The 21,337-nt window shown below is 45.0% G+C and overlaps 1 protein-coding gene and 1 long non-coding RNA gene across 2 annotated transcripts in view; one reads left to right on the forward strand and one right to left on the reverse strand.

The window, feature by feature from the left end:
- Nucleotides 1-21,337, forward strand: part of CLHC1 (clathrin heavy chain linker domain containing 1) — a 213,134-nt gene that overhangs the window by 105,770 nt on the left and 86,027 nt on the right. The window lies entirely within an intron of this gene.
- LOC137206233 (uncharacterized) lies at nucleotides 12,285-20,879 on the reverse strand. The gene is made up of 4 exons (XR_010934554.1): nucleotides 20,021-20,879; nucleotides 18,531-18,667; nucleotides 17,701-17,985; nucleotides 12,285-16,448 (listed from the first exon to the last, which is right to left on the reverse strand). It is a non-coding gene; the product is annotated as an uncharacterized lncRNA (long non-coding RNA).

A 21,337-nucleotide genomic window follows, 5' to 3' on the forward strand; every position in this document is an offset into this window, starting at 1 on the left:
AAAGGACAGCAGCCACAGTTTGTAGATAGTCACTGCTGCCACAAAGCAAGTCTAGACAGAGCGCTTCAAGTTGCTGTTGCTGCCCACTCCATCCTGGGAGGGTGCAGAAAGTGTGAGGCCACCGGAAAGACCAGAGTTGTGGAGAGTCCCATCCCTTCCTGCCCAAAGTCCTTGACACACTCAGCAGTCCTGGAACAGTGCAGATGGGTGTAACAGGAGGGATACTTTTAGGATGTGCTGCCATGTAGTAGAAAAAGCAGACACGGAGTTGTGGTCCTGTTGCTAAACATGAAAACATCTATCATCACAAGGTCTTGCTCAAGTATCTGCATTTGTAATGAACTGTGCTAGGCAGTGTGCAAAAAAGGAGCGATGCCTGCCTTGTTAGAGATGGCCCCTTCCCCAAAGGTGCTGTGATCAGAATCAGACAGGTCTGTGATTGGGTCCTAGCTCTGCCCTTTAGCAGTTGTGCAGTGTGGGCAAACCAGTGACCTTCTCGAGGTCTTGATCACCTCCTCTGTAAAATGAGCATTATCCTGGCTTGAGGGTGTGGTGTGTGCTGTGAGGATTGATGGGTTAATGGATGAGAAAGTGAGTGTTAGTGTTCTAGAAACTATAGCATTGTTGTTTTACCTGCAGCCTTGGGGACATGTGAAGGAGAAGACATGGTCTCTGTCCTCAAGGAACTTGTGATGAAGATACATGGAAACAGAAAGTAGCTCAGGGCAGGAAATCATCAAGTTGTCAAACTGTACGGTAGTGGAAATTGGAGAAGGGTTCAGATGGCCCGAGTACAATCCTATGCGTGATTTTTTTTTTTTTACAAAAGTTGCCAAAGTCGTTTGTGTGAAGTGAAATGAAGCGATCCAAAGGAGATCACCTTGTCAGCAGAATCTGTTTGTCCCGCCCTGTTCTGAAGAACGGTAGAGCATCACCTGGGGCAGCTTCTGTCCCAGACTCCTCACTCTAAGGATGGCGGTCTTTTCCTCTGATTTAGCCTTAAGTGCCTGCAGAGCTTTTCTCCATTGCCAAGACTCTGACTGTCTTGGTGAAGTGACCCTATGAGAGCTTCTGGGTATCTAACAGGAATCACCAAACAGGATTTAGAGGGAAAGGCTGAGAAGCTGACTGTTGGGGTCTGAATAACAACAAGGTAACATACCCTGTGCTGAGCCCTCTCAGTGGGTTTTCCGTCTTGCTCCATGCGGTGTCCCTAGAGTAATGCAGATATCCATCAGAGAAGGACAAGTAAAACATTGACGAAGGAGAGGGAGGTTGGGATGATGCTTTCAGCCATAACTGGCTGCGGAGCTTATGTATGGGGAGCTAGCAATTCCACTGTGGTCAACAGAGAAGAGGCCTATGACTGGCCTGTGTGTTATTTTGCCTTTGCTCAGCTGTGGGCCAGTGTAATCGGGACACAAGGTCCCCAGTCCATCTCTGAATGGGTCATTTTGCTTCCCAAGACCAGCTTCCTAAGAGATAGTTGTCTGACCTCCTTTACAAAGAGCAGTGGTGGCCAGATCACCTCTAGAAAATGGTCCAGGGTAGGGCTGGCTACATAATTTGCAGGACCCAGTGCAAAATGAAAATGTGGGTCCCTTGTCCAAAAAGAAGGAAAGAAAAGTGCTGTTATACTAAAATATAAAACTTTTTCTTTTAAAGAGATCTTGTAGCTTATAAACATAATAGGCATAATAATGTTACATAAATTACAACATAGGGGGCTTCCCTGGTGGCGCAGTGGTTGAGAGTCCGCCTGCCGATGCAAGGGACACGGGTTCGTGCCCCCGTCCGGGAAGATCCCACATGCCGCAGAGCGGCTGGGCCCGTGAGCCATGGCCGCTGAGCCTGCGCGTCCGGAGCCTGTGCTCCGCAACGGGAGAGGCCACAACAGTGAGAGGCCCGCATACCGCAAAAAAAAAAATAAAATATAAAATTACAACATAAACTTACAAATGCAAAAACATGCTTTTGATGTCATATAATATTACATAATACAATAAATGATCACACTTTATTAATGCAATAACTTGATCATAAGATTTTACTGGTTTGCTTTTTTGCAAATTCATTTATTAGGTCATCAAAAGTTGTACTTTTAGTAACTTCATTTTCAATTGATGTAATTGAAAGTGACTTTAGTCACTCTTGGCAAATGCAAGATCTCAAATAATTTTTGAAAATCGTTAATTTTGAGAAGGATCCTTCTGTGGTACAACTCTTACTGGAAATGTTAGGTATATTAGAGACTGAAACAATAGGGTAAATTATTTCAAAATAGAAATGTTAGTATGGCAAGAGCTGATGATCAGCTTCCTGTATGTCTGAATTTAATTTTAAATATAAATTTATACAATGGCATTTTAATGTTTCCTCTGGTATTTCCAGTAACTTGCAGAGGTTGTACATGAAATTGAAAGCAATTCGTGATTTGTGTATAATTAAAAATGCTTATTTATGCATTCTATTGCTTTATCTTTCATTATAATAAAATTAATTAATTTAAAATTCGTTCTTATTAATAATTGGCTTATCTGAAGCTTCATACAAAAATAATGTCCTTTCTGTTGAATGCAATGGTCTTTACTTTCTAAGTCTGTGGATATTTGCTTTGTAGTGCTGTAACATTTTTCAAAACCAGAAATTCTAAACTATTTAAAGAATTCTAGTAACTTTCTGCTGGGTTTTATTGCAATGTCCATGTGCACAATTTTATTTTATAATAATTTACTGACACCTGTTTATTGACTGAGCAATAGCAGTTCCCATCCCAGAGCTCAGACTGGAGAGTTATTATTTGTGTGGGTGCTGCAGGGATGGGCTCTGGGGGTGGTGGGTCTGCTGGCCTCCCACCGCTGTACTGGCACTGCTTCCATGAGGAGCTTCTCCCTCTTCTGGGGCTGTGGCCACTACTGCCATCAATGCTTCTTCTGTTGCTACCACCACTGTCACTAATCTGAGCTCAGATCTGGGCCTGGCTGTCCCTTCAGCACATTGCCTACTGTGCCCACAGGCTGGAGTGTGTGTGTGTGTGTGTGTGTGTGTGTGTGTGTGTGTGTGTGTGTCTTTGTGCTCTGCTGTCAGAGTATCTCCTCTGCTCACCCACATGCTTTGTTGTATCATCAGACTTTGCTTACAAAACACAAATTCAAAGGTAAAATTATGAGGTATTTCAAGAGAGTGGCCACAGAGAATTGAACCAAATCTGGGAGTTGGGCCCTGTATGACTGCACAGGTTACAAACCCATGGAGTCAGCCCTGATTCAGGGCATGGATGCAAACCTTGGTGGGGAAGCAGAAGCATCTTTGTACTGCAAGCCAAAAAGCGCTCCAAGTCGGGGACCCATAAACACCAGTACTGTGTTCTAAAAATGGAAACCCAGCACATCCTAAGTTGTAAAGTAGGGGTTCCATACCGATAAACAGCTTGAAAAACTTATATTCCCAAGGTAGAGAGGAAGTCACAATAAGTAACAGAGGGTACTTATTCTCCCCATTCCTGCCCCAAGAGCTGGTGACCTAGGCCTAGTGAGAGGTCAGCTGAGCACAGGGGATGACCATTGCCAGGTGCCAGGTAGCAGATCTCCCACTGGTGCTTAACTATCATCACAGCCTCATCCTCTAACAGTGCTAGAGAGTGGTGGGCAGTGTCCTAAGGCCTTGCCCAGCCAAGGAGAAGAATGTTCACTGGATGGAGAAACAGGAGACAGAAAAGCAGACGTGGTCTTATGTCTAGGTAAGATGACTGGTACTTGTTTTGACCCAGTGCAAGTGCTTTCTCCAGGATGACACTCAAGTTCTTCAGAGATGGAAGTAGGATTTCTCTCTTCATGCAGGATTCCCCAAATGAGACATGTTCAATAGTGGAGCTGGTACCTTAGAAAGTTTTTATAACTTTATTATTTTTTTAATTTTTATTTTTTAAATTGAAGTATAGTTGATTTACAATGTTGTGCTAATTTCTGCTGTACAGAAAAGTGATTCAGTTACATATATATATATACATATACATTCTTTTTTAAAAATATTATTTTCATTATGGTTTATCAAGGATATTGAATATAGTTCCCTGTGCTATACAGTAGGACCTTACTGTTTATCCATTCTATATATAGAAGCTTACATCTGCTAACCCCAGCCTCCCACTCCATCCCTCTGCCAACCCCCTCCCGCTTGGCAACCACCAGTCTCTTCTCTATGTCCGTGATTCTGTTTCTGTTTTGTAGACAGGTTCATTTGTGTCATATTTTAGTTTCCACATATAAGTGATATCATATGATACTTGTCTTTCTCTTTCTGATTTACTTCATTTAGTATGATAATCTCTAGTTGCATCCATGTTGCTGCAAATGGTATTATTTCGTTTATGGCTGAGTAATATTCCATTGTATACATGTACCACATCTTCTTTTCCTTTCCCATATTAGGGAAGTTTTCAACTATAATCTCTTCAAATATTTTCTCAGTCCCTTTCTTTTCCTCTTCTTCTTCTGGGACCCCTATAATTCGAATGTTGTTGTGTTTAATGTTGTCCCAGAGGCCTCTGAGACTGTCTTAAGTTCTTTTCATTCTTTTTTCTTTATTCTGCTCTGCAGTAGTTATTTCCACTATTTTATCTTCCAGGTCACTTATCCGTTCTTCTGCCTCAGTTATTCTGCTATTGATCCCTTCTAGAGTATTTTTAATTTCATTTATTGTGTTGTTCGTCATTGCTTGTTTCATCTTTAGTTCTTCTAGGTCCTTGTTAAATGTTTCTTGCATTTTCTCTATTCTGTTTCCAAGATTTTGGATCATCTTTACTATCATTATTCTGAATTCTTTTTCAGGTAGACTGCCTATTTCCTCTTCATTTGTTAGGTCTGGTGGGTTTTTACCTTGCTCCTTCATCTGCTGTGTGTTTTTCTGTCTTCTCATTTTGCTTATCTAACTGTGTTTGGGGTCTCCTTTATGCAGGCTGCAGGTTCGTAGTTCCCGTTGTTTTTGGTGTCTGTCCCCAGTGGCTAAAGTTGGTTCAGTGGGTTGTGTAGGCTTCCTGGTGGAGGGGACTAGTGCCTGTGTTCTGGTGGATGAGGCTGGATCTTGTCTTTCCGGTGGGCAGGTCCATGTCTGCTGGTGTGTTTTGGGGTGTCTGTGGCCTTATTATGATTTTAGGCAGCCTCTCTGCTAATGGATGGGGCTGTGTTCCTGTCTTGCTAGTTGTTTGGCATAGGGTGTCCAGCACTGTAGCTTGCTGGTCGTTGAGTGAAGCTGGGTGTTGGTGTTGAGATGGAGATCTCTGGGAGATTTTCGCCGTTTGATATTACGTGGAGCTGGGAGGTCTCTTGCGGACCAGTGTCCTGAAGTTGGCTCTCCCACCTCAGTGGCACAGCCCTGATGCCTGGCTGGAGCACCAAGAGCCTGTCCTCCACACGGCTCAGAATAAAAGGGAGAAAAAATAGAAAGAAAGAGGATAAAATAAAATAAAGTAAGATAAAATAAAGTTATTAAAATAACAAGCAATTATTAAGAAAAAAATTTTTAAGTAAAAAGAAAAAAAAAACGGACGTTCAGAACCCTAGGACAAATGGTGAAAGCAAAGCTATACGGACAAAATCACACACAGAAGCATACACATACACACTCACAAAAAGAGGAAAAGGGGAAAAAATAATATATCTTGCTCCCAAAGTCCTCCACCTCCTCAATTTGGGATGATGCATTGTCTATTCAGGTATTCCACATATGCAGGGTACATCAAGTTGATTGTGGAGATTTCATCTGCTGCTCCTGAGGCTCCTGGGAGAAATTTCCCTTTCTCGTCTTTGTTCGCACAGCTCCTGGGGTTCAGCTTTGGATTTGGCCCCGCCTCTGCGCGTAAGTCACCTGAGGGCGTCTGTTCTTCACTCAGACAGGATGGGGTTAAAGGAGCAGCTGCTTCTGGGGCTCTGGCTCACTCAGGCCGGGGGTGGGAGGGGTACGGATGCGGGGCAAGCCTGCGGTAGCAGAGGCCGGCGTGACGTTGCACCAGCCTGAGGCGCGCCGTGCGTTCTCCGGAGGAGTTGTCCCTGGATCCCGGGACCCTGGCAGTGGCAGGCTGCACAGGCTCCCGGGAGGGGAGGTGTGGATAGTGACCTCTGCTCGCACACAGTTTTCTTGGTGGCGGCAGCAGCAGCCTTAGCGTCTCATGCCCGTCTCTGGGGTCCGCGCTGATAGCCGCGGCTCGCGCCTGTCTCTGGGGCTCCTTTAAGCAGCGCTCTTAATCCCCTCTCCTCGCGCACCAGGAACAAAGAGGGAAGAAAACGTCTCTTGCCTCTTCGGCAGGTCCAGACTTTCCCCCGGACCCCTCCCGGCTAGCCGTGGCGCACTAGCCCCCTTCAGGCTGTGTTCACGCCGCCAACCCCAGTCCTCTCCCTGGGTTCCGACCGAAGCCCGAGTCTCAGCTCCCAGCCCCCGCCCTTCCCAGCGGGTGAGCGGACAAGCCTCTCGGGCTGGTGAGTGCTGGTCGGCACCGATCCTCTGTGCAGGAATCTCTCCGCTTTGCCCTCCGCACCCCTGTTGCTGCGCTCTCCTCCGTGGCTCTGAAGCTTCCCCACTCCGCCACCCGCAGTCTCCGCCCGCGAAGGGGCTTCTAGTGTGTGGAAACCTTTCCTCCTTCACAGCTCCCTCCCACTGGTGCAGGTCCCGTCCCTATTCTTTTGTCTCTGTTTATTCTTTTTTCTTTTGCCCTACCCAGGTACGTGGGGAGTTTCTTGCCTTTTGGGAGGTCTGAGGTCTTCTGCCAGCGTTCAGTGGGTGTTCTATAGGAGTAGTTCCACGTGTAGATGTATTTCTGATATATCTGTGGGGAGGAAGGTGATCTCCACGTCTTACTCTTCCGCCATCTTCTCAAATCCCCCTGTACCACATCTTCTTTATCCATTCCTCTGTCAGTGGACATTTAGGTTGCTTCCATGCCTTGGCTATTGTGAAGAGTGCTGCTATGAACTTAGGGGTGCATGTATCTTTTTGAATTATAGTTTTGTCTGGATATATGCCCAGGAGTGGGATTGCTGGATCATATGGTAATTCTATTTTTAGTTTTCTGAGGAACTTCCATACTGTTTTCCACAGTGGCTGCAACAACTTACCTTCCCAGAAACAGTGTAGGAGGGTTCCCTTGTCTCCACACCCCTTACAGCCTTTGCTATTTGTAGACTTTTTAGTGATGGCCATCCTGACTGGTATGAGGTGGTACCTCATTGTAGTTTTGATTTGCATTTCTCTAATAATTAGCAATGAAGAGCATCTTTTCATGTACCTGTTGGCTATCTGTGTTTCTTCTTTGCAGAAATGTCTATTTAGGTCTTCTGCCCATTTTTCGATTGGGTTGTTTGGTTTTTTGTTGTTGAGTGGTATGAGATGTTTGTATATATTGGAAATTAAGTCCTTGTCAGTTGCATTGCTTGCAAATATTTTCTCCCATTCTGTAGGTTGTATTTTCATTTTATTTATGGTTTCATTTGCTGTACAAAAGCTTGTAAGTTTGATTAGGTCACATTTGTTTATTTTTGTTTTTATTTCTATTGCCTTGGGAGACTGACCTAAGAAAACGTTGGTACAATTTATGTCCAGAATGTTTTGATCTCTTCTAGGAGTTTTATGGTGTTGTGCCTTTTGTTTAAGTCTTTAAGCCATTTTGAGTTTATTTTTGTGTATTTTTCTTTTCTTTTTACTGGGATTTACCTTTTATTATTTGTGTTGTGCCTTTTGTTTAAGTCTTTAAGCCATTTTGAGTTTATTTTTGTGTATGGTGAGAGGGTGTGTTCTAACTTCATTGATTTACACGTGGCTGTCCAAGTTTCCCAACATCACTTGCTGAAGAGACTGTCTCTTTCCCATTGTATATTCTTGCCTCCTTTGTCAAAGATTAATTGACCATAGGTGTGTAGGTTTATTTCTGGGCTCTCTATTCTGTTCCATTGATCCATATGTCTGTTTCTGTGCCAATACCATGCTGTTTTGATTACTGTAGCTTTGTAGTATTGTCTGAAGTCTGGGAAGGTTATGCCTCCTGCTTTGTTCTTTTTCTTCAGGATTGCTTTGGCAATTCTGGATCTTTTATGGTTCCATATGAATTTTAGGATTATTTCTTCTAGTTCTGTGAAAAATGTCATGGGTAATTTGATAGGGATCACATTAAATCTGTAGATTGCTTTGGGTAGTATGGCCATTTAAAAAATATTAATTCTTCCAATTCAACAGCATAAGATATCTTTCCATTTCTTTGAATCATCTTTAATTTCCCTTATTAATGTTTTATCATTGTCAATGTATAAGTCTTTCACCTCCTTGGTCAGGTTTATTCCTAAGTATTTTATTTTTGGGGGTGCAATTTTATTTTTTTTATTTTTATTTTTTAAAATATTTATTTATTTATTTGGCTGTGCTGGGTCTTAGTTGTGGCATGCGGGATCTTCGTTGCCAAGTGCGGGATCTCCGTTGCAGAGGCAGGATCTTTAGTTGCGGCATGCAGGATCTGTTAGTTGCAACATGCAGGATCTTTAGTTGTGGCATGCGGGATCTTTAGTTGTGGCATGTGGGATCCTTAGTTGTGACATGTGAACTCTCAGTTGCAGCATATGGGATCCAGTTCCCTGACCAGGGATCGAACCCCAGCCCCCTGCATTGGGAGCACGGAATCTTAGCCACTGAACCACCAGGGAAGTCCCCAGGGGTGCAATTTTAAAAGGTTTTATTTTTTTTTACGTTCACTTTCTGATACTTCATTGTTGGTGTAAAGAAATGTAGTTGATTTCTGTATGTTAATCTTGTAACCTGCTACCTTGCTGAATTCATTTATCAGTTCTAGTAGTTTTTGTATGGAGTCTTCAGGATTTTCTATATATAGTATCACATCATCTGCATATAATGACAATTTTACCTTTTCCCTTCCAATTTGGATACCTTTTATTTCTTTTGCTTGTCTGATTGCTGTGGCTAGTAAAACTTTATTTTCTTATTACAAAATCAACTCCAGTTTTTAGAGACAGATGTTGATTTAGAAAATACAGATAAGTAAAAATAAGAAATCCCACCTAGCAGAAATAACTACTATTAAAATTTTGATATATGATCTAACAATTCTTGCTGTTCGTTTGTTTTTCTGTATGTATTTCAGGAAAAAATGTCAACTATAGGAAAGTACATGGAATAACATGAGAAACACTTATGTGCCCAATACCCTGAATGAATATGTATTTACATTTTATCATATATGCCTCAGATTATTTTATATAAAAGAAAAAAATATAATATTACTTGGTATCCTACTCAAATCCTGTTTTCCTTCTTGCTTCCCTAAAAGCAATTCACCTCTACTGTGAATTTATATATATCCTTTCCATACACATTTTTATAGATTTACTACATATGTATATATATTTATATTTTGTGAAGATTAAATATTTCCCTAAACTGTACATACTTTTTCTGGAATTTGTTTTTTTCACTCATTGTTTGTTGTTAAGACTTATTCAAGTTGATACAAATAGACCCAATAGATTAATTTTAATTGCTGTTATAGCAGGGATTGGCAAACTATGGCTACAAGCATCCAGCCTGTGAGCAAATCTGGCTAAGAATGGTTTTGCATTTTTAAAATATGTTAAAGAAAAAAAAAAGAATCTGCAGTACAGACTTAGGTGATCTACAAAGCCTAAAATATTTAATGTCTGACCCAGAAAAAGTTTATGAAGCCCTGTTGGATAGTAGCCCTTTGTGTGAACATATGACAATCCATTCCCCATGGATGGACACTGAGGTTGCTTCCAATGTTTTACTCTTCAAACAGAACTGCTATGAACATTCTCACATATGTCCTCCTATGCATATGTGCAAGGGTTTCTCCAGAACAAGTAAAATTGCTGAGTTGGACAGTGTGTGCATTTGCAGTTTGACTGCCAAATTCCCCTCCACAGTTGCTGTACAAATTCAGACTTAAACTAGCAGTAAATGAGAGGTCTCAGTTTTTCCAAAATTTCATCAACATAAATTTTATCAGATTTTCAACTGCTGGCTGTCTAATAGAAGTGAGTGGCTCATGGCTTTTATTTATGTCTCCCTGCATTCTAGTGAAGTTGAGCAGCTTTACTTACATTTATTGGCCATTTAAATTTCTTCTTTTGTGATTGCCTTTCTTTTCTTTTTACTGGGATTTACCTTTTATTATTATAGGAATTATTTATATATTCCAAATTCTAATATTTTGTGAGGCCAATGTGTTATAGAACTCTTATCCTACTTTGTTGGTTTTTAAATTTTATTTTAAAATTTCTTTTGCTGTTTTGGGTATCATTTGATGTACAGAAGTTTTAATTTTTGTTGTAGTTAAATGTATGAATCTTTTTCTGTCTGGCTTGTGCTTTTTACTTCTTATTTAAGAAAATTTCTCCTATTTTGAAATCATAAAGATAGACTCCTATCTTATGATTTGAAAGTTTGAAGGTTTCACTTTTTCTTTTTTATTTATATATATTTTAATGTTTTCCATTTTTTATTGCGATATAATTGACTTACTGTTTATTTATTATTTTTATTTTATTTTTTAAAATAAATTTAGTTATCTTATTTATTGATTTTTGGCTGCATTGGGTCTTCATTGTTGCACGTGGGCTTTCTCTAGTTGCAACAAGCAGGGGCTACTCCTCATTGCGGTGCATGGGCTTCTCATTGCAGTGGCTTCTCTTGTTGCGGAGCACAGGCTCTAGGCATGTAGCCTCAGTAGCTGTGGCTCGCGGGCTCTAGAGCACAGGCTCAGTAGTTGTGGCGCATAGGCTTAGTTGCTCCGTGGCATGTGGGATCTTCCTAGACCGGGGCTTGAACCTGTGTCCCCTGCACTGGCAGGCGGATTCTTAACCACTGCACCACCAGGGAAGCCCTGACTTTTTATATCTAGGTATTTAATCCATCTAGAATTTGCTTGGTATATGGTGCAGGGTAGGAATTGAATTTATTATTTTCTGTCTGGAATACCAAGTCCCAACACCATTTACTAAAGGTCTTCCTTTCCCAATTAATTTATCATTAATTAATTAATTGATTAATCCATTCATTCACTCAATGAATATTTGTTGAGGTTCTACTATGGGCCAGGCACTTGAAAACAGTAGGGGGAAAAACTACAGAAAAAATCCCCTCTGTCCTAAAGAAGTATACATTCTAGCAGAGGAGACAGACAATAAACAAAGTATACAGTGTGTCCGATAGTGATACCATCTGTGAAGAAAAATAAAGCAGAGCAGGAGGACAAGGACTGTGAAGGAGGCATTGCTGTCATAAATAGGGTGGCCAGGGAAAGCCCCTTACAAACTGGTATTGTGACATTTGAGCAGAGTCTTGAAGGAAGTGAGAGAATGAGGATGTGGATATATGAAGGAAGAAAGTGACAGGCAGAGAGGGATGAGTACAAAGGCACTGAGGAGGGAGTGTGCTTGGTGTGTTCAAGAAGACCAGCCAGGAGACACACATGACTGACGCAGAGAGATTAGCAGGAGAGGAGGTCAGAGAGGTAATGAGCAGCTGGCTCATGGAGGACCTTGTGGACCGTCCTCAGGACTTCAACTTTTTCTTTTTTTTTTGCGGTACGCGGGCCTCTCACTGTTGTGGCCTCTCCCGTTGCGGAGCACAGGCTCCGGACACGCAGGCTCAGCGGCCATGGCTCACGGGCCCAGCCGCTCCGCGGCATGTGGGATCTTCCCGGACCGGGGCACGAACCTGTGTCCCCTGCATTGGCAGGCGGACTCTCAACCACTGCGCCACCAGGGAAGCCCTAGGACTTCAACTTTTAGTCTGAGCGAGCTGGGGAGCCTCGCAAGGTTTTGAACAGGAGAGGGCATCATCTGACTTGCATTTTAAAGGATTCACCTTGGTTGCTGTGCTGGAGGAAGTTGGTGAAACTTCTCATCACCTCACTTTTTCTGTCTTTGTGGTTGAGGATGTCTAATGCATCCTCTGCTCTTAGTTGATACAAGGCTGCTTGTATGATACCACAAAGGGCTGGACCCTCTCGGGGGAGAGGCTCCTGGTGATTATCATTGCCAGAGGAAGAGTAAGAATCATGGAACATGAGGATAGCATGCTGACTATAATGACCTCAATGGATAAAGGGGTCAGTCATGCTTCCCATAGAACTCTGGATACTTTGATGGATGCTCTATGATTATAATTATTTATTCCCAGAGCTTTATGTTCGAGTGACTGGTAATGAAATAGAACAGGCACCAGATGGGTAGATATTAGCTAAAAGTTTAATTAGCTGAAGAAAGAGAGAAAGCAGTGACAGCCTTAGGCTGACATCTCTTGAGACCCTAATAGTTTGAACTTCACAGTATCTCTTAGTGACAGTTTCCCTATCAAGGCAGTTCCTTGTGGTCAGTTTGCATTTCCCCTACTGTTGTGCTCTTCCTCTTTGACTCTCCTCTATCAAAACACTCATCACATAATAACCAGCTTAATTGCAAGTAATTTCTTCTAGACTGTAAACTCTGTGAGAGTAGGGATTGGGGTTGCCTAGTCCACTGCTCTATTCCTCGTCCCATGTACAGTATCTGCCAGAGAAGGTGCCCAATAAGTATCTGGTGAATGAATGAGAAACTGTCTCAGGACATGGAGCTGTTGTGTGGGATTTGCAGCTGGTTCTGGGTTCTTGTGTTTGGTCTGCTGGGGAAGGCGTTGTATGCTGCACTTTTCTCTTGGGAGTGTTCAGTTGGGTGGTCCCACAGGAATTCTCCCAGCTCTCCTGGGTCTCCTTGTTGGTTGAATCATCCTTGACTGGGTATCCTGGGGACCCCTGCAGTTCGATGCAATATCTGCAGCAGCCGCTGCCTGCAGCCACGTGGGTGTGATCTGGAGACCAAGCTTGTCTTGATCTCTGCGCCAGGCTTCTGACAATAAACAAGCTTTCCACCCAGCAGCTGTTGACAGTCGCCTCCCACACGGCCCACCAGAGCCCTGCCCGGAGGTGGCATGACTCCCTCCCAGTTGCTGTAATAATAACAACACTATATTCGTAGCCAGAGCCCCAGGCCTTCACTCATATAGACACTGTTCATTTGTCTTAGAATGGGGGTCAGAGGAGCATAGAAACACAGAAAAATCACCTGGACATTTATTTAACCATCTCCACGTTAATCTGTTCAGATTCACATTCTCTGATTCCCCTGCGCCACTTCTGGCTGCTGAGCAGCGGGAAGGGGACAAGCAGAGCTGGGGAACAGTGAGAGGCTGGGTGTCAGCTCCCGGCCATGAGGAGGGCCCCTGGGGAGGCCTGGCGCCTGGGCTCTAGTTCCCCTGGGGCTGCCAGGGGCCCAGCGGCAGTTTGCGCCTGCATCTGCCCACGCCCTGAACCGGGGAGTGGGGAAGGCCTGCTGGGAGCAGCAGCCTCAAAGAACAGGAAGGCTTGCCTTGCTTCTAAGAACCTTCTGTTTCCTTCTGCTTGGGTCTCTGCTCTTCAGAGAGGCTCTGTGATGCCCCGGCCCTACTCAGGGCCCTACTCAGCCAGGGCCTGCCTGGCCCTGGCTGCGGGGGCCAGGCAGGCACCCAGGGTGGGTGTGGGACTCATCCATCACCCCACTCTCAGCCTCCTGGCTGGTCCAGGTGCACACGGCCCACACCCAGCCATGGGCTTTCATTTGACAGCCGCTGCACTGACCGTGCTTTTTTTTCCCCAGCTCCTGAGAAGCAAATGGAGAGGCACTTTCAGAATCCCGTCCACATCCTCCCACCTCTCAGGCTGGCCAGGGGCTGAGAGAAGGAGAAATAGGAAGCCGACTAGTCAGTGGCCTGATTCCTACGCCCCTGTATAATTATGGGTTGGCCACAAGTTCCATCTCATTTTCTCAGCAGCCCTTTGACAGAAGGGAGGAGGAGGCAGCTGTTGAAACCACATGCCCTGGATCTGAGTGTTGCCCCACCTGCCTGGGAGCAAGGCTGCCCTGCGACACCCCAGGGGAGTATTTACTTCTCCCCACAGCTTTTTGTTTTTGTTTTTTTTGTTCTTTTTTTTTTGCTCCCTGTAATACTTCCAAAATTTCCACTGTGGCTGAGTGGTCTGGTCACTGCCACCAAGGTGGTCTGGTCACTGCCCAGAGAATACAGGATTACACTGTAACGAGGAATGCCTGAGGTTCTGTGAAGAAAAGGGTCCTATACGTCCAAGGCATCATTGTATTTACTTCCACTTTAAGGCTTTTATACTCACATCTGGTGAGCCTGGGCCCCTTAGCTGAGGGATGAAGCCAGCAGCCATCACGTGTTCTTAAATAGACTCAAGGCTTTGCTCTAAGCTTTCCAGATAGATTCATTTAAAACTGAAGCTTGCCTGTCACTTTAAGAAATTCATCGTATCCACCATCAGCCTGATACTGTTGAATATATTACTATTATGCATGGAGACACATACGATAGCTCTCACAGTGGAAACTAAAACTGTAGATTGGATAATTGCAGAAAATTTGACTGCAATTCACTAAGAGTGTATTTTGGTGAATAAGGAAACAACATTTTGAAAAGTAGGTCAGGGCACTTTTAGGGAACCCAAAAAACCCACAAGGATTCTCTGCAGGTGTGATAATTGGGTGGTGCAGCAGCCTCCCACCTTCATCTGGTTCCCTTGTATTTTTTTTTCCAGGCTGCTGTCTGTGACAGCTTGGGCAGGGGCCCCAGGCAGCTCTCCTCTGAACCCCTCCGACTATGACTTCTCCTCTCTGCCTTTCCCCCAATACACATCAGCCTCACTAGAACCTCAGCTTCTAATTTTAACTTCTGTTTTTCATTTTGCATAGCATACAAGGAAATATAATGCAGAATTTAGACAGGAGAGAAGTCAGGCTGTTTTCTCCCTGATACATTGGCAGCGATCCATATTGATGGCTGTTGGCTGAGCGCAGTCAGTAGAACAGGGAACCGCAGAATGGTTGTGCCCTTATCTGCGTTAGAGAGCAGTCTCTTTTCATGATCCCAGGAGCTAGAAGCTTTCTGTCCTTTTCCCTTTGCACTGATGGCTGGTTGCATGATTTCAAACACCACTAAACTTACTTCTGGTTTTGTTAAAGTTCAAATGGACACAGATCATTGACTGTGTTGAGAGTGAGAGAGTGTGTGTGTATGTATTTGGGGTGCAGGGAGGAGTACTTCCTGTAAGAACAATGAATTAGATTCAATAACCTGTCAAGACTAGAAGCTAGACAGATTCTGCATTAACAATCAAGTTGAGGACCATATCTTACAGCCTGTGTCATGTGGACTGTCTTCCTTGGGTGTCTTTTAAAGGATGGGGCAACACTTTGGGAACAGACTAGATCAGTGCTACTGAGTGTGGTAACATCAGCATCATCTGACAGCTCATCAGGAATTCAGAATCTTGGGCCCCAGCCTCCACCTGCTGAATCCTAATCCCTGGAGGGTGAGGCCCAGCAATCTGCATTTTAACCTGCTCTCTAGGTGACTCTTATGCATGCTAAAGTTTAAAAATTACTGAGCTAGATGATCTCTCAAGGTCTCAACAGTCCAACTAAAAGTTAATTGTTCCTATAACTTTTTCTATGTCTTCTCAGGTGGGGTTGCTGAAAATTTCGTTAGAGAAACAAAGCCAAACCCAGCCTTTGTTATTGCAAAATATAACGCACAGAAAAGCACATAGATGAATTATATAAAGGGAAGTGTGTAAAACTAAATGAATTATCATATAAGTAACCCTTGGTCACTTCACCCAGGTCAAGAACCCTAGGAGGCGCCTTCTCAGTGGAATCCCAAACCCTTTCTCTACCCTAAAGTGAACCACTCTCCTGACTCCTGTGGTGATCACTTCTTTTCTTTCCTTTATATTTTTACAGTCTAAAACTGTATCCCTAGATAGCCCAGCGTAGTCTGGTCTATTTTTGACCTTTATCTAAATGGAATTACAAAGTACCTCCTCCTTGGTGTCTGGTTTCTTTTGCTCAACATTTTGTCTTCAAGATTTCATTAAGTTTTCAACACAGCGATTCTCGCCCTTTGTAAAGCTGCTGCGCCCTCTCATTGCTTGGATCCAGAGCAACTCCTCAAAGCTGCACAGATTTTCCTTTAAAATGACAGCAAATTAAAATTAATTTGGTTAGTGAGAATTTCATGGTGTTCCTTGAGCCAATCGTGGATTCCACAGGATGTTGCCAAATGAGGACTGGGAATGACTGCTCCAGGGCTCCAGCTGTGTCTTCTCTGTGCCAGGGATGGGATGGAGGAGAGTTAGGAGGACCTTCAGGAGGCGGCATCTCTCCTTTACAGAAAGGAAATGCTCAGAGCTCTGAGCTCCCAACATTCAACCAGTGTGTGGCATTGGATCAGGTAGAGGGTGACCCAGGACTGTTTCAAGGCAACACATGTCTGTCTTCCTGCTAGTTTCATTCAGGTTTTCTCATCCATCACACAAACAACTGTGCTTAAAGCATGTGCTAGAAAGAGTAGAAGAGACAAGACATATAAGGCACAATTTCTGTCAGTCTTTCCCCCTAGACTGTTGCTCTCCACAGAGGTTAAGAGCAAGGCCTTTGAGGCAGTCCAACCTGGGTTCTGGTTCTGGTTCTGCTACTTACCAACTAGGTGACCTTAAGGTCATCTCCATCTTAAAAATGGAGATTATAATATTAGTACATATCTCATGGGGCTATTTTGGTGATTAATTAGGAAATGCTTGAAAAATCCTTAGCGTAGCATCTAGCTAATAATAATTCCAGCTAACAGTGAATGCTTCCAATGTGCTAGGTTCTGCAACCCTATATGATTGGTTCTATTGTTACCCTCAGTTTCAGATGAAGAAACTGAGGCCCAGAGAGGTTAAAAAAACTTGCCCAGGATCCCACAGCTAGTATGTGGCGGAGGCAGCCTAACACCAGAGTCTTTGCTCTTAACCACTGTGTGTGTTAGTAACTCTTAGCTATTTTTATCATCTTTTTATGTCTAGGCTTTGGTACTCTTGGTGTGTTTTTCTCGTTATCTGTTTCAAACCCGTCACGTGACTTCTAGCACAGCCAGGGTCCTATCAGCTGCCTGTTCTAGATCAGCCTCTTGAAGCAAATGAGACTGGCTTTGGAATTTGAGGCTGGTCCCGTCTCCTTGTTATATGATCCTCTTTTGAGGGTTGTCTCTCACAACAGAAACTGGTGACAACAATGGTAGCCATAGTAGATGCCAGAGGGCCTTAGCTGTCACTTTATAAGCACTGGCTTGCCCCAAAGCCTCATGCCTCCCTGAATTGGGATTCTGCAAGCAATGAGCCGTCAAAATGGTTCAAAGGTTGGAAAATGGTTCTGAAAGGACAGCTTAAAGGAATTGGCAGTCATTTGGTAGTGGCATATTGGTGACTCTAACTTTGAACAAGATATGCAAGTTGACAGTTTCCCCTGCTCTCATGTGGTGAGAGAAGAAGCACCTGCCGAAAGGGATGAGCCTGACAGAATGTTTTCCTTCTATTGGTGACAAAGTCCTAGTGCCCTGGAGTAGACTACTGAGGGATATTGGGAACAGACTGTGTTTCCTGGGCAGTGACATCGGCAGCTTGAGACAGGGGGGTGGACTTCTTCCCTTCTTTTTCCACTATTTTATGATAAGGGCGTTTCTTCTTTATTCTCAAATTTCTAAAGACCTTCCACAGTTATGGTAGGTAGAATCATCCCTCCCACACCCACACCAAAGATGCCCACATACCAATCCCTGGAACCTGTTTATCCAGGTGGGCCCACAAGGTTCTTCCAAGAAGAGGGAGCAGGAAAGCCAGTTTCAGGGGGATATGCTGTGAGGAAGACTCAACCAGCCATTGATGGCTTTGAAGATGAAGGACGAGGACCACGAATCAAGGAATGTGGGTGCCTCCAAAAGCTGGAAAAGGCAAGGAAGGGGACTGTCCTCTGAAGCTCCCAGAAGGCAATGCGGGCCTGCCAACGTCTTGATTTTAGCCCAGTGAGACCCCTGTCAGGCTTCTGACCTACAGAGCTGTAAGAGAATAAGATGTGTGTTCTTTTACGTCACTTAAGTTTGTTGTAGGTTGCTACAAAAGCTGTAGAAATCTAATACACACAGTTTAACCCATATGGCAAGAACATAGTTTGGTAGATTGAGGGGGGAATTTTTAATTTTCTCTCTCAGTCTTGGCTTCTATATCCCAAGTTCATGAGACCTGTAAGCCCAGATGTAGGTGTTAGTGCAGTAAGTACCTCTGTTTTTCAAGCTGTCTTTAATGCTGCCTGTCAGCTGATACACCCTCTGGTGTCCCCTGGGATTGACATAGGGAGGGGATGGGGACTGCTGTTCTTTATGCTGTCACCAACCCTGAGCGTCTGCACCCAGAGAAGCTTCAGAGAAGAACACAGTAGGACCGGTTGTCAAAGGCAGCCTGATGCGTGTGTAACCTTCTCTGCTTCTCGGAGTGACCCTAGTCAATCATGGCATCTCTCGTGACCTGGACTTTGGAGCCTCTTGTCCCCTTCCAGCTCCAGCCCCTGCTTAGAGAAAGGAGTTTTCTCCCTGTGCTGACTCACCTCTCAGGCTGCACAGTGGAGCCGCAGACTAACTCACGGCAGTGGGAGGAAGAACAAGCCAGGGTCATCAGGAGCGAAAGTTGCACCAAGTCTCAGAGCGAAGACGTGACATCACAAAATGTTTGAACTGTGCCTGTCTTATTACAGATTCATGGAAAGACAATTGATTCCAAACCACTGACTGGAGAAAAAGAAGCCTAGCTATATTTTTCTATAAATTGAATACTTAGCATTGTAAAAGGAAAGTAAAACGTTCAACAAGTACAAAGAAAATCAAGTTTTAAGTAAAATACGGTTTCCCAAAGCAAGGCTGTGAGGCCATTTCAGGGGCCAAGAGGCCAAGTGTTGGAGCGTTTCTTTCCCGACCTGGCTTACATGCTCAGGACCCAGGTCAGAAGGAGTTGATTTTCTGTTTTTGGCCGGGGAGGGGTGGCCAAGAACATTCCTGGAGCAGAGAAGTTCCTACATTTGGCACCAGACTGTTGGGCCAAGGGCTCCTTGGCCTTCTGGGTCCCCAGCTGCTTTGGCCTGGAGGTCACCTCTCCCTCTTCTTCCCACAAGGCTAGTAAGTGCTTCTGCGACTCCTACGTGGGGGGAGGCGGTATGTGAGAGGAAAGCAGGCGGATGAGCCTATAATATTGTCCAACGGCAACAAGGGTCACTGCCGCACCCTCTCAGAGCAGCTGCCACTGCCACCCTGTCTCCTCTCCCTACTGTAGACTGACTGACAGAAGCTTCCTGGGAGGGCTGAGCAGTCAGGGGTGCTAATGAGGAGAAAGGCAAACACAGCCTCACCTGAGATCCTAGTCTGTTGTCAGGGAGTATCCATGAGGCTTGTGTTCAGTTCCACACTGGCCTGAGTGTCCCCAGACTGTAGAAACCCCAGCACCGGGACTCTGAGGGACCCTCTTCCGTAGGTAAGCAATGCCCCCCTCCAGCAAGGAAGAGGACACGCCTTCCCCCATCTCAGGGAGCCATGGCCCCAGCCCCTTCCCCTCCTCCCGGAAGAAAGAGTGCGGGGGTCCCTCTTGGTGGGGAGTCTTTCTATTTTTCTAGTGACAAGCGCAGGACAGAGCCTTTCTCTCCTTGTCAGGTCACCGTGTTCCTACTTCTCATGCCAGCCCTGAGGTTTCATCTGGGCCCTGGAATAATCACAGTGTGGCCAGGCCTGCTCTCTCTGGACCATCCTCTGAGCTCCTGGCTGCCCACGTTGTTCTGGTCACAAGTTTTCATTCTACAGTGTGTTATTCAGAAACCAATTTTCCCATCTTTGCAGGCGCCAGACTCTTGCCACTTCCCCTTTTCACTTTTAGCTATTTTGTGGTTCCACAAACTCCAGTTGAGGGTTTGCAGAAGAAATCCAACAAGTAAACCAGAGTCGTGAGCAGCTCTGATGAACCCTCTAGCAGAGGAGAGCTCCGATTCTAGCGTTAGATGAGAGTCGGGGGTCATCTGTTATAATTATCCTTGCCCCTTCAAGCCCTACTTACTCAGTTATAGAAGTGCAGGCCTCCTCCTGAAACTTCAGTGTTTATCCATTTGGAAATCTGTTTCCATAAGACAGCCCGAGCTGCAAGGCTGGGCTGGGAGCCAGCAGCAGTGTGGATGCAGTGCCCTGAAGCGTCAGCCTCCGGAAGAGCCTCTGAGGGCTGCTGCAGACATAACTGGGGCAGAGTCTGGCTCCAAGTTCACTGCAGGGGCAGTGCCTGGGGAGAGGCTCCTCTATAGAAAGCTCAGAGGCCAGCTGGGGGCTTCCTAGCCCTTCCGCTGGCCGTGCTTTCTTAGGTTTGGAGCTGTATAGGTATGGACAATGTAGCTTCTTGAAAGCCAGGAGTGTTGATGGGGTTAGGAGCCTGGACTCCTAATCCCCAGGTCTGGGCTCAAATCCTGCTTCATCACCACTTGGCTGTAGGCTCTGTGACCCCCAGTTTCCACACCTGTAAAACGAGGATTTTATGTCTGCCTTCCAAGGTTGCTACGAGGCTGTCTGTGCCAAGTGCTTAGCGAGTAATAGGCGTGCGGTCCACAGCACCTTTATTAGCAGTGTTATTTGTAGTCATCACGGTCGTCACCCCACCCAATATCATGAGCTGGTGAGGTGGGCCTGGTATAGTCCTCAGCAAGCTCATCTCCAAGCAGCCTCTCGAGCTGACCCCCCGAGCTCTTCCCAAGGCTCAGGTGCACCCTTCCCTGACTTCAGCAGCGCTGAATTGGAAGGCACTGCCCAAGTGCTCACTTCCTTTTGACTGTCATCCTTGGAGCAGAGTCCCCAGACGACCACTGCAATCAGCTGCTTCTGGTAGTTACAGCAGTTTTGAGAGCCGTGCATGCCCACAAGGCAGACTTCAGCTCGCTGAGTCATCCTGCAGGGTCTGTGCCGAGCCAGCCACCAAAAGACAAAAGGCAGCAGCAGTCAGGAAGACGAATGACGGTGGTGTACACAACAGTTTTCAAGGGGATTTTAGCAAATATTTCTCTTTAATGTGTCTGGATGAAGACAGGGTTGGGTGGGTGTTAACATTTATTAGACACTTACCAGCCCCTTGGCCTCCACAATTGGACTTTGCTTTCGCTGAACCCAAGCCAAACTGCCCAGTGGGGAACCCCTCCTCTCAAACAGCCAGACACCCTCCTGAGGGGGTCCCTGGGGCTAGTCTCTGACACCCAGTGGAGGGTGGGAGGTGGCTGTGAGGGGAAAGTCACTAGTGTGGTCCTGGATGGGGGGACGACCCTCTCCTCCCCTCCCCCCACGCATGCACACAACCTTCAAGGTGGGATTATAGAAACAAGAGAGGAAAGCATTGATT

This window comes from Pseudorca crassidens, chromosome 14 (genome assembly GCF_039906515.1).
Source record: "Pseudorca crassidens isolate mPseCra1 chromosome 14, mPseCra1.hap1, whole genome shotgun sequence".
NCBI lineage: Eukaryota > Metazoa > Chordata > Mammalia > Artiodactyla > Delphinidae > Pseudorca > Pseudorca crassidens.